Source organism: Octodon degus, unplaced genomic scaffold, assembly GCF_000260255.1.
Source record: "Octodon degus isolate 3935 unplaced genomic scaffold, OctDeg1.0 scaffold00246, whole genome shotgun sequence".
Lineage (NCBI taxonomy): Eukaryota > Metazoa > Chordata > Mammalia > Rodentia > Octodontidae > Octodon > Octodon degus.
In genome coordinates, this window is record NW_004524822.1 from 1983163 (window position 1) to 1995572 (window position 12410).

The 12410-nt window shown below is 36.7% G+C and overlaps 1 protein-coding gene and 1 pseudogene across 7 annotated transcripts in view; one reads left to right on the top strand and one right to left on the bottom strand.

The window, feature by feature from the left end:
- Esr1 (estrogen receptor 1) overlaps window positions 1-12410 on the top strand; it is a 435477-nt gene that overhangs the window by 318399 nt on the left and 104668 nt on the right. The window lies entirely within an intron of this gene.
- LOC105740956 lies at window positions 7660-11676 on the bottom strand (annotated as a pseudogene).

Here is a 12410-nt window from a genome sequence, read left to right on the forward strand (position 1 = left end):
AGACATTGTATGATATCTTCTCCTAGTATTAGAAACTTTAAAAAGTATATTTCCATTTTCTGTTGACTTAAAAAAAAAGAGGTTTGTACCTATGTTATTTGCTTATTATTTCCTACCTATATCTTGTAATATGAGAAACTACTTTGGCAATAATAATACACAGTGTACTAACCAAAAATAAATAAATAAGTAAAACAAAAACAAAAACAAAAAAAACAAAACAAAAAACAACTGGACTGAAAAAGAAAACCAATCAAACAAAGAATGAGAAAATAATAAAATTTCACTGGTATCCATACTTTTATGGTAGTGTCCAGGTTGGATATCTGAAATGTGCTGTGAAACCCTACCAAGTTTGCAGTAGGATTTATGCTCAGTATGGGACAATCTTGGCCTCTGTATGTGGGAACTGGGGACTGGTCTTCAGCTGTCAAATTGCTGGACATCCACGCCTCCTTGCTGTGATTGTCTCTATGGTGATCTCCCAGATGTTGTGATGCTCTTTGGTAGGGAAAGCATGGGGCTGCTCCTAGACCTGAGTACAGTTGAATTCTTCCAGACCTTTCATAACTTTCTCTGTTCCACACTATTATCTCCTCTTATACTCTGGTTGTAGAGGAGTGGGAGTGCCCTTGTACTGCCATAGGCCAAGTCTACTTGCCTGCTCACATTGCTCTTCTAAGGCTATTCTGCTGATTGCAGGTCATAGTGATTCTTCCATTCATTTGTATTTAGGGATAAGACTGGATTTTGTCAGCCATTGGAGCAGGGTCTGGATGGTCCCATCTCATGCCTCCCAGCCGAATTCCCCTCAGTCTGCTTCCCAATTCCAGCAGTCTCATTCCACTCCAGTGGAAAAAAAAATTGTAATGCAAATGTTCACTATTGGTCTGAATTTGGGTATATCTTAGTCTTTTTCCCCTTCCATGTGAAATTTTATTTTATTTTATTTTTATTAATTTTGTTGAGAAAAAAATTGCAATGAGACAGTTTCAAAACAGGTTGGTAGGAGAGTTACAACAATTAACACATTACATATAGTTGTCTTTGTAGTAGTCATTCATAGCACAAGATGCAGACATGATATCCTGTCCAAACACTGTTATTACAACTCTTTCTTCTTATTGAATTAAGAGAAAGTGGCTATATATCTATCCCAACTATTTTGTGTATATACATAGATAATTGTCCTTCATTTATCTCTTTTTTTGTTTAGTTTTGTCAAAGATGGGTATTCCATTGCCATCTAAATATTGTAGGTGCATGAATTCAGCAAAATATTCCAATATAGTCCAATAGTCCACAATAGTAGTGGGTTGTCCACAGGATTGGCACTGTCTGAATCTGTTGACTTGAGCCTTCCACAGCTGTGCACATTAACATGGCTTCCCTTTTCATACCTTGTTTCTACACTTTTCTGCCATTGCTTGACCAATTTACTCTCTGTGAAAGCCTGAGAGAATGTTTTCTCTCCGTGTGACTCTCTTTAGGCACACACTACATCACTGATCTATGTGAAAGTTTAAAAAATTAAGAGAAGCAGGGATGTGTTTGAAAAACTGAGATAAGGATTTCAGGGGTTGACACCTAGATCCATCTTCATAATTTTGCTTCTTAGTTTACTCAGTCTCTTTCTGCCTTAGCAGTCCTAACATGTTTTTATGTATTTTATTTTATTTATTTTTTTAACTATTTCAAGGCCTAACTTGCTATTGAGAAAAGGTATACTCAACAAAATTGGACCATGACTTATTGTAGATTACTTAGGCTGTTTAGCAATGAAGGTGGCAAAAGTGAGGTCAGGATGCAAAGAGGTACAATTGTTGTTGAATTCCTATTGTTTTGTTTGGTGAAGTTCTGTATCATTTCTAATGTTTTCTTTTTTTTTTTTTTTTTTTTACTATTTTGTATTATCTCTAGATAATAATAAAGAGGCATAACTATGCATAGCAGAGTCCAATTTTATGATTCTAATGCAACTATGTTTTGCTAAAGATTGTGTTGGAAGAGACTGTTTTGAGGCTATCTCCCCATTGCTTCTATCCCCTCTGCATGGCAGCTGGCTCATTGTTATTAAACTGTTGATATAAAACAACAATTCTGCTTCAAAAGAAATGAGAAAATATCTGAGTCAAAAATGAGTGAACATGGCCCAAGGATATAGATTTGACTCATCCTGAATGGCATATTCCTCTGTGGAAAATGTCCCATGAACATCTGCAAGAGAGAACAAAAGTCACAGAACAGTGTATTTACCAGTGACATTGGAGGGAACATTATGTAGGCAGGCTAGATATAGCAAGACAAGGAAATCTCTGTAGGAATCAGATAATATGATACTGAATTTATAGCTTTTGGGTTGGCAGAGGCTAGAGGTCAGGTGTGATCTTAGTTGTTTTTTTTTCTCATTACTGGGACAAAATATTCAACACCCATAGTTAAAATGAGGAAGGTATGTTAAGTTCTCACTTTGTGGATATTTCAGTCCAAAATTGGCTGGCTCCAAGGCAGGGTGGCATGGCAGAAAAGTATTACAGGGAAGAAACAGTTTATGGTGGGCAAAAAGGTAGCAAAGCAAAGGGACAACCACAGCTCTTTCTATCCCTTGTACCTTACCAGACTACTGAGAGTGGGTAGCACTCATACCTTTAATCTCAGTGCACTTGGTCATAGCATTGCACCATGAATCAGTTCCCCTGTCACACATGCTAGATCCACTCATCTCTGAAAAAGCCCCACCTGTGATTGTATGACATCTAAACACAAGTCACAACAACTTTAAGATTACATAGTAGTCATGAGGGCATTAGTTCAAATATGGAGGTTGGTAGTAAATGGATATTTAGATGCACTAAAGATAGCCCAAGAAAACTTTAACTCACTCATGATCTATACCATTCCATCTCTCCACAATCATGATGTTCTCATCAGCCAAGGTCAAATAGTCTGTAGGCTTTTCAATACAGATGAGGTTTCTTTAGAAAACTGCAGTTTACATAGCTTAGTCACAGTGATTGAATGCCCCACATCTTCCCAAGCACAAAGTTGAAAAATGAAAACAACCTTGAATACTGCTCCTTTTCCACCAGCAAGTCTTTTATAATGTGCTTAGTAAACTTTCCCTTTATTTTGTCCTCTTCTCTCTTTTTCTTGTAACAGGTCTATAACAATTTGGTGTGTAAATCAGAGTTCTTCAGGGAAAGAGATTTACTTCTAAGAAATGGGCTCCTGCAGTTTTGGCTCTGGAAATCCAACATCTACAAGACAAGCGCAGGCTGGAAACTCAGGGGAGTGATTTTCAGTCCCCTGGCAGACTTCCTTCTTAGAAAAACCTCAGTCTTTTCCCTTAAGGTCCAACAGATTGGGCCCCACCCACCCTCTGAAGAGCAATCTGCTTTAATTAGTGGTTGTTGATTGTAAATTAATTACCTCAGCAAAACACTTTCACCTTTAGGGATTGACTAGCAACTGATACTACAGTCTTAGCCAAGTGGATATATGTAATTAGCCATCATTCATTAATTTTTTTAAGGAAAACTGCACTTTATATTTGTAGTACATGCATTTTTCAGTCTTGTTCGGGAGTTGACACGTGTACATAATATAGCTTGTTTCTTTTTTTTTTTTTTTAAATCCCCTTCCCCTCTCTCCTCTTTAATTCTCCTTCCCCTCTTTTCATTATTATTGATACTATTAATCTTAGTTCATGTTTATGGCATACAATATACATGCTCATTGAGATTATTAGGATGATATATATGGCATTCCTTCATTGTACCTATTTCCTCATTTCTTTCCCCTCATCCTTGCCATTGGTCCTCTGGACCCTTCCCCTCTGTATGAGGCCCAGCCCTGTCTTCTTCTATCCTTCCTTTATTTTTCTCTCAGTTTGTACTTTGCCTTTACTCAAATGATATGGTTTTCAAGCTTGTGTGTCTGATTTGTTTAACTTGATATTGTATTATCCAGGTGTGTCCATTTTCCTATAAATGTCTCAAATTTGTCCTTTATAGCCAAGTAATTTCCCATTATACACAGATAATGCATTTTCTTCAGCCAGTAATCTGTTGATGGTTATACAGGTTGCTTCTAGGATTTAGTTATTATGAATTGTGCTGCAATAAGCATTGGTATGGATGTATACATAGTGGTATGATATCTTAAACTCTTGAGGAAAGATAGCTGGAAGGGGCATAGCTGGGTCATGCGAAATTTCTAATTTTGCTTCTTTGAGAAATCTCCACACTGATTTCTGTACTGATCATTCTATTCTACATTGTCACCAACAATGTAGAAGCATTCTTTTTACACCACAGCTATATGAGCATTCATTATTTTTTTATGATTGTCATTCTTTCTAGGGTAAGATTGCATCTCTCTAATGACCAGGGCTGTTGAACATTTTTTCATATATTTGTTGGCCATTGGTACTTCTTCCACTGTGAAGAGTCTGTATGAGGCCCAGCCCTGTCTTCTATCCTTCCTTTATTTTTCTCACAGTTTGTACTTTGCCTTTACTCAAATGAGGAATACTATATGGTATTCAAGTCATTTCATTTGCCATTTCTTGACTGGGTCTGTAATTTTAGGTGGCCTAATTTTTTTTTGAGTTCTTTATATGTTCTAGACATTAGACCTATATCTGATGAGTAGCTAGCATTTTTTCCCCATTTGTAGGTTCTCTTTATCCTTTTTTTTTTTTTTTTTTGGTAGAAGCGGGGATTGAACTCAGGCCCTTGCGCTTGCCAGGGAAGCACTTATTCCACTGAGCCATCTCCCTAGTCTCTCTTCATCCTTGACACTGAAAGCTGTCATTATATTCTATCTATAAACCTAAAATAAAGAGAAACTTTGGTCATTCTGAACAGTGTTCCATGAAATGCAGAGATGAAGGTATCTCATTGTTGTGACTGAATAAGTAGCAGGAGTCATTTGTCCCATAGTTAGCCCTGACATTTGCTCATTGATAGTTGATAGGCTTTCTCATAGTTTGGCTTTAGGCATATAATAACATACTCATTAACTTCAAATAACACTATTTGGCAATGGTGAGATGGTATGATATGTATGATTTTAACTACCCCGGAAGGCATGATAAGGGATTTCTTCCTTTTTCTAAGGTTTTTATTTTTGTTTTATGCTCACTCAATAAAGTAAACTCTACTTTTTCATTCAAATAAAATCTGGGAAGATCAGGGAAGAAGCAAGTATCTTGTAGAAGTATAATTACATGTTACTTGATAATATTACAATTTAGCTTTTTTTCACATAAGACGAAGATACTGTTCTGGTTTATGTGAGCCTCTGGCTGTCTTTGATAAGAAAGCCAACTGACTAGAAAGTCAACTATCTATATTAGTTGGTGACTTTGGTAAGAAAGAAGGGCTTAATGTAGTACAAAGCCAAGCATTTACCTACAAATTTTCACAGTGAATTAACTTAATGAACTGCTTATTTTTGCATTTTAACTATGACACTTCTTTGGTTTTACCAGCCCAGATTGTCTGGAAAGTATACTAAAGTATGCTGTGAGAACAGTATTTCTTGTAATGTTTTAATATAATCTGACTTAAGAAACAGCATAAGAGTAGTAATTATCTTACATTCAGGTATTACTTCCTATTCATACACACACAATATAATGATAATAAAATTCAAAATGTGAGAATGAACTATTGATAGAAATTAAGCTAGTTTTATATTAAACATTCTTACCTAATACCTTAGATATTCAAACTTATACAGTATCTTTTGCTTTACTTGGATATTCCCTTACAGCAAATAGTTTTGATAATTCTTTCTTAGCATAGATTTCATGCATATATGTGTAAAATATACTTAACTATAAAATTATAGGCAAAATATCTACCATTCAAATTAATAAAGTCATTTGGAATTAAAATTGCTGAGAATTTAAGGACCTTTGCTTGTATTATGGAGGCCTGGTATCATTGAAAACATCTATAAATTGCTGGATTACATATTTTAAAATATCTTTAAAAATTCATCACTGATTTGGCCAAAAAAAAAAAAGAAAAATCAATGATTAGATCATTGTAGAGAACAAAAGAAAGTGAAAGAAGAAAGCTGGGAGGGGAAAGGCCTGTAAACATCTAGGATACTTACAAGTCCCAACTTTCCATTTTGACCTACAAACTACACCCTCCTTCATTTTAGAATGAATGAGAAATAAACTTTCAATGCAGAAATAAACAGCAACAAAAGCTGCCTGATGCAACTTTTTCTTCCATAAAGGAAAAGAAAATGCCTTTGAGAAATGAGAACCACACATGGTTTAGGTCTTAAAACAGTCCTCAAACCCTCTTTCATTGGAAAAGTAATTGGATTATGCAGGTGGTATAGCTGGAATGTTGCAGGGGGTGGTAGATCCCTGGGGGTGTGGCCAGGGCGTGTAGCTCCCTCCCAGCTCCACCCTTCCTGCTTTCTCTTTTTGGTCCTTTACATGGTGAGCATTTCTCCTCTACTGGGTCCCTCTGCCCTGCTGTCTAGCTGTGAACTGAAATGTGAGCCAAAGTATACTCTCTCTTGAGTTGTGGGTATCAGGTATTGTGAACCAGCAGAGAAAGTGAAGAAGACATTAGCCTTCTGGGGAGCTTGCAGCAGGGACTGAGGTTATCTGTGTAGCCCAACTGAGCCATGGCCAGACCTTGCCTGGTAGGTGTAGACCCAAGTCAACAGTGAGAGTAGGATGGGAGAGGAAGCATGCACTCATGGTCCTCAGGGGCTTCAAAGAATATGTGAAATATCATAGTGAAATATCGCCAGGCAGAAATCAATCACAAAACTACCACCCTTCCCAAAAACAAATCACTAGTTAGCTAGAAGGAAAAGATACCAGAAACTTTAGACATTGAGATTTTGACACATTATGCAAAAGATACATGTAAAATTGCCTAAGAAGTTAGGAATAGGTTGGAATAGGTAATGATCTAGGAATAAGAAGTTGAAAAAATGATTAAGCAAATTTGAAAACAAAATCTTAAAATGTCTGGAAGTTAAACAGTATAGTAATGATACTGAAAAAGTAATTTGATGGGGTACAGAATAGAATGGGTATAGTATAAGAAAGACTTGTTCAAAAGATAATGAAAGGTTTGTTGAACTAAAAAAATATATCTAGGGAGGTTATCCAGAATGTTTGAGTAGATAAACAGAGACAGAGTGTGAACAGCAATTAAAGAGACATGGAGAATATTATACAAAAATTAATAGATTATAGTCAGCTATAAAAAGGAAATAATAAATACAGTAGAAAAGCCCGGCATTCAAAAAATATAATAACAGAAAAATTTTAGAAGACATTTTTTTAGAGACACCAGTCTCTAAATTCAGAAGCCTCAATTTACAAACAGAAACAATAGAAAGAAATAAACTGAGACCCCTTTTAGGTATTAGTAAAGTATCAAAGATGAAAATTTTTTCTCCCGGGTACCGCATGCGGTGCTGCCCCATCCCCAAGGCGTGCTGAGCCGGCAACCTAGACCCGGCATGGTGGCACGCGCCTGTAATCCCAGCGCGGGGGAGGCTGCAAATAGGAAGATCACTATGAGTCCAAGCTGCGTAGCGAGACCCCTTACCAAATACATTTTTTGTTTTTTTAGCTCTTCAGTTTTCATTGAACATGTTACAAAATAAGGTTTAGCCGAGAAGACCAAAGCCCATGTCTTGCTCAGATTCCTCCGATTCTTCTTTCTTTGCTTCTACCTTCTCCTCCTCAGCTGGGGCAGCAGCGGTGGAGGGTGCAGGGCCACCTGCACGTGTAGCGCCTGCTGCGGGGTCAGGGCCTCCAGTCCCTACACTGCGGATGAGGCTCCCGATGTTAACACTGGCCAGGGCCTTTGCAAACAAGCCAGGCCCAAAAGGTTCGACATTGACACTGACCGCTTTAATGAGGACGTTGATCTTATTCGTGGTCACCTCATCGTCGTGCAGGGTAAGGGCGGAGTAGATGCAGGCAAGCTCGAAGATGGAGGCCGTGATGCGGACTGCCCGGCGCGGTGCTAGTTGACGGAAGAAGTGAAGGCCTCATCCCAGCGCAGCCTTAGCTTCCTCGGAAGAACCGAGCACCTTGGTGGCAGCTGAGGAAAGCCCAAATACATTTTTAAAAAAAGAAAGAAAAGTTTTTCTCAGTTGTAGACAGAGAGAAAACATAGTTTGACTTAAGAGGTAATTAGACAATTGTTTTCTCAGTAGCAGTAACAAAAATGGAAAGTTAATGGAATGCTTTCAATACCAGAGGATATCATTTTCAATATAAAATTGTGTACATAGTAAAATCATTTTTCAAGAATGAGAATGATGTGATGACATCATCAGAGAAGAACAGTTTCCTATAAAAAGTTGCTAGCATTCTGGAGCATATATGTCAGGCATTAGAAATAAGTAGAAAGAATGTCGGATATGCAAGAAGGAATGGCGAGTAAAAACATTGAGAAATACGTGAGTATGAACAGGCGTTAGCTAATGAAAGGACAGCAGTGTCTGATTTGAAGGTTCAGTGGTTAGAACTAAGATGGTTCATAAAATGCAAGAGTAGTGTTGAGACACGGTGTCCTCTGAGTCCTTTCGGGTGTCCCTTTCGTGCATATAAATTTCCTGTGCTTGTGAAGATGCCAGTCAGACTAAGTTAGGGTCTCCCACACTGTACCTTAATCATTCCTTTAAAGCCACTGCCTGCAAATGCAGCCACATTCTGAGATACTGAAAATTAGATTGCAGAGTATCAATTGAAGGCTGAGGGTGGAGAACAGAGAGAATTCAGTCCACAACAATTAAAATACAACTTCTTCGTAAGAGCTTTTCCTCTGGAACAGATAGAAAATCAAAGTTGTTTCAGAGGATTGATCTTGGATATATATCCCAGGGTAATTTTAGGAGAAAGTAGACACTAAGAATGCCAGCTCTTCACCTTTTTCATTTTATTAATGACTTGATGTGCTCAAGAAAAACCCAGTAATATAAACAATAATCTCATAATCATGACTCAGATGCTTGCTTTAATGTTAGAAGACTAAAATTTCTGTAGATATAGACTCATACTAAATTGCCATTTCATTTGCTTTCTGGAATGCACAGTTACTCAAGTTAGGAAAGCAGTGTACTAAATAGATAACAACTATTGGTATTTAAGAAATTAGTCATATATAGCTTTTCTACAGTTCTTAAAAATAATCTCTTCTAACCAGGGTAAATATCCCTCCTCTTGAAATGTAAGTCTTGGATATGTTTGCTTTCTAAATACCATATTGAACATGTAAATAAAATTTAATAAGCTTTTACTGTTGTAATCTCAACAGGTGTAGTCTTCCTTGCTGATTTTCTACCAAGGAGCATTTTAGTGCTCCATAGACTAGATCACAGAAGAACTTTAAATGTAGTGAGAAGAGAGTTTTCAAAATTCATAATTATTGCCCAAGTCTTTGCATGCAGTTTCTAAAATGACATTTCCTTAAATATTTGCTTGCCTGAAGTTTAAAGATTCAGACAAGCAATTCACTTTTTGTTACACATTTTAGAAAGCATTCTTAGGAAGAAAATAGCCCTTTACTAGTTTGGCAAGTGATGGGTTTTCTTGGCACATGTTGTATGCTAATTTTACTGGACAAGAAAGTAAATTCACATGGTCAGCTGCATTCCAGTTTGTATTCTTCCTCTAACATCCTCCCCTCTTACATTCTTGAATTTTGACACTCCTACACACCAGTTAAAGCACTTTTTAGAGTGTCCAAAAGAAACTGTTGCAATTAATTTACCCCTGTATTCTTTCTTTGATGTGTCACTCTAATGCTTTGAGTAATTTTCAGTATTTGGCTTCTATTCAAGGATAATTTACTAGACTTTGAAGAGGGGGGATGCAATAAAAGGAGAAATAGATTTTTTCCCAAATAAGAAACAAAATTATTTTTTGTCTGAATACCTGGAAATTCATTTTTTCCTGGGTGACAAAAAATAGATAACTCATTGGCACAATTCACTACTATTGAAAGTTTTTCTCTTTGAACGAAGTTAACCTGGCAGTCTCTAACCATACAGCCAGCCTAGGTTATCTTGCCCAAAGATATTCAGATAGATGAGGTTTTCAAATTAAACTCGTCTGAAGTTTTAAAATGACCACAAGTGTCTTAGTAGGGGACTAATGTTATTTTGTAATGATTAAAAAGAATGATGAGAGCATGAACTATGGAATAATGCTTCGTCTCTGATGTTGTGTGCAGTATATTTTGAGCAGTTTCTATTTGTAGTTGTATAACAGTCTTCATCTTCTTGTTCATTCTATGCTTGCATTTTAAGGACAGGATTTTTTTCTTTCTTTATAAACATATTGTATTCTATCCTCTCACCCCCAACCCTAAAGCAATGACTGATTTTCAGAGATGAGTAAGAAAGGAAAGAAATGATAAATTCAGAGATATGGGGGAGATATTCATGGTCTTTTTCCTTTTTAAATAACCAGCAACTAGCACAGTGAGTGGCACTCTCTAGATATCTGAACATTTTTTGTGACATTGAATTGTTTGTTTTAAAATAAATGACAATATAGAGAAGCTTCTAACCCCAAAGAATGAAGACTTAACTTTATGTATTCCTCTTTTCCTTGTCTAAATTTTTTAAAAATTATTTTTAAATGAATAGAAAAATAATATATAAAACATTAGAAATGACACACAAGATGATAGGTATTCAACAGTGGTTATATTTCACATTGCTGTCTTCAATGTAGTTGCTCATATTACAAATGTAAGTGTATAAAAGTTGTCAAAGTAAAGGATTATTGCTCAACTAGAAAAAAGATAAATTTGAGGCTTTTATAGGTAAATGGATGCAACTAGAGGTTATACTCATAAGTGAAATAAATCAGACCTATATGTGTAAACATCATGTTGTCTCCCTAGTGTAAGTACCTGAGAGAGTAAATTTAAAAAAAATTTCTCTTTTTCTGACCAGTGTTTTTCTACTTGAAAAATAAATCCACATTTAAACATAAGACATTTTTGTGACAGATCAAGTTCAATAGAAGAAACTTGAAAAATATGAGTAGTTGTCTATCAAAAGGTCTGTTGTGAAGGGTATGCCCAAGAACATAAGATTATTCTGCTTACATAAAATTACTGCTCTTCTGATTTGACCTACATTGATCTCAGATATTCAGGTACATCCCATCTTTAATATTCTTTACTCCATTCGCAGACATTGTGCCTTGCCCCACCTGGCTTCCCCGCTGCTTGTCCGTGTGTCTGTCATTAAAATGTCCTCTTCTGTGTTCCTAACAGACCCTTTTGAGGAAAAAAGCAAACCTATTTCTTAGGTCAAATGTAAGTAGCAAGCTAAAGAGTCTGTAACATGTCCCAAAATATCAAATCCAGTTTTGTTTTCTCCATATTGTCAAATGTGAATTTAAGATTGTGTAGATTTCTTCACATGTTACCCATAGGTTGACATGGACCACTTCATTCATTCACTCTGTTTAATTCAATGAGAATGGATTGACTCTATACTGTGTGCATGTTGGTGAAGGTGTGTAAGCTGTGAGGGCAGGAGTCTGTGCCCAAGCTGCTGACAGGTTCATGGGCAGGTGACGCACAAACACCAGGGAAAAGGAGAGGAAGGGGTGGGACCGGAAGCTCGGGACGCACCTTCATTTCCCTTCTCAGACATAGTCCTTGCTGTATTGCGTGATTTTCCTGGGACACCACTGCTTGCTTGCTGGTGAGGCCAGCTTAACATACAAAATGCTTAGTTCAGGGAGCTGTGTTTAAGAAATGTTCATGAAATGTCTAGAACACTGCTTGATTCAGAGATACACCAATTCAGTCCACATTGAGTAATTTTAAATTTTTTAGTAGCCACAGTAAAAGGTAGATGAAGTTTATTTAGTCTAATATTGGTATTTCATCATCTCATCAATATCTACCTTATTTATTTTGGGATAAGTCTTTGAAATCCAACTTATGATTTTCACTTATAGGATATTTCAGATTGGATTTCTACTGGGATATTTGATCTGTGTTCAGACTGTATAATTTTTAGGAACTGATAAGAGATTCACGTATTCAAGTTGTTCTAGATATACTTAGCAGTGCTTTGATAACTGACTTATCAAAATAAAAATGTAAGTTAATTAAAATTAAATAAAAATTGTAAAATCTCTTTCTCAGCCACATTAGCTGCATTACTTGTGAAGTGCTCAACAGCCACAGCTGGGGACTGGTTATGTGGACATTGTCGCTCTAGCGTGACAGTCAGTGAGCAAAATGCTGTAGAGGGATGAACAGAGTTTGGGGGCTCTAAGAACCCATGGAGGGGGTCTTGGAAACTCAATAGGATTTTGCTATGTAGGGAGTGGGATGGAGAACAGTACAGTTTAGTGTGTGTGTGTGTGTGTGTGTGTG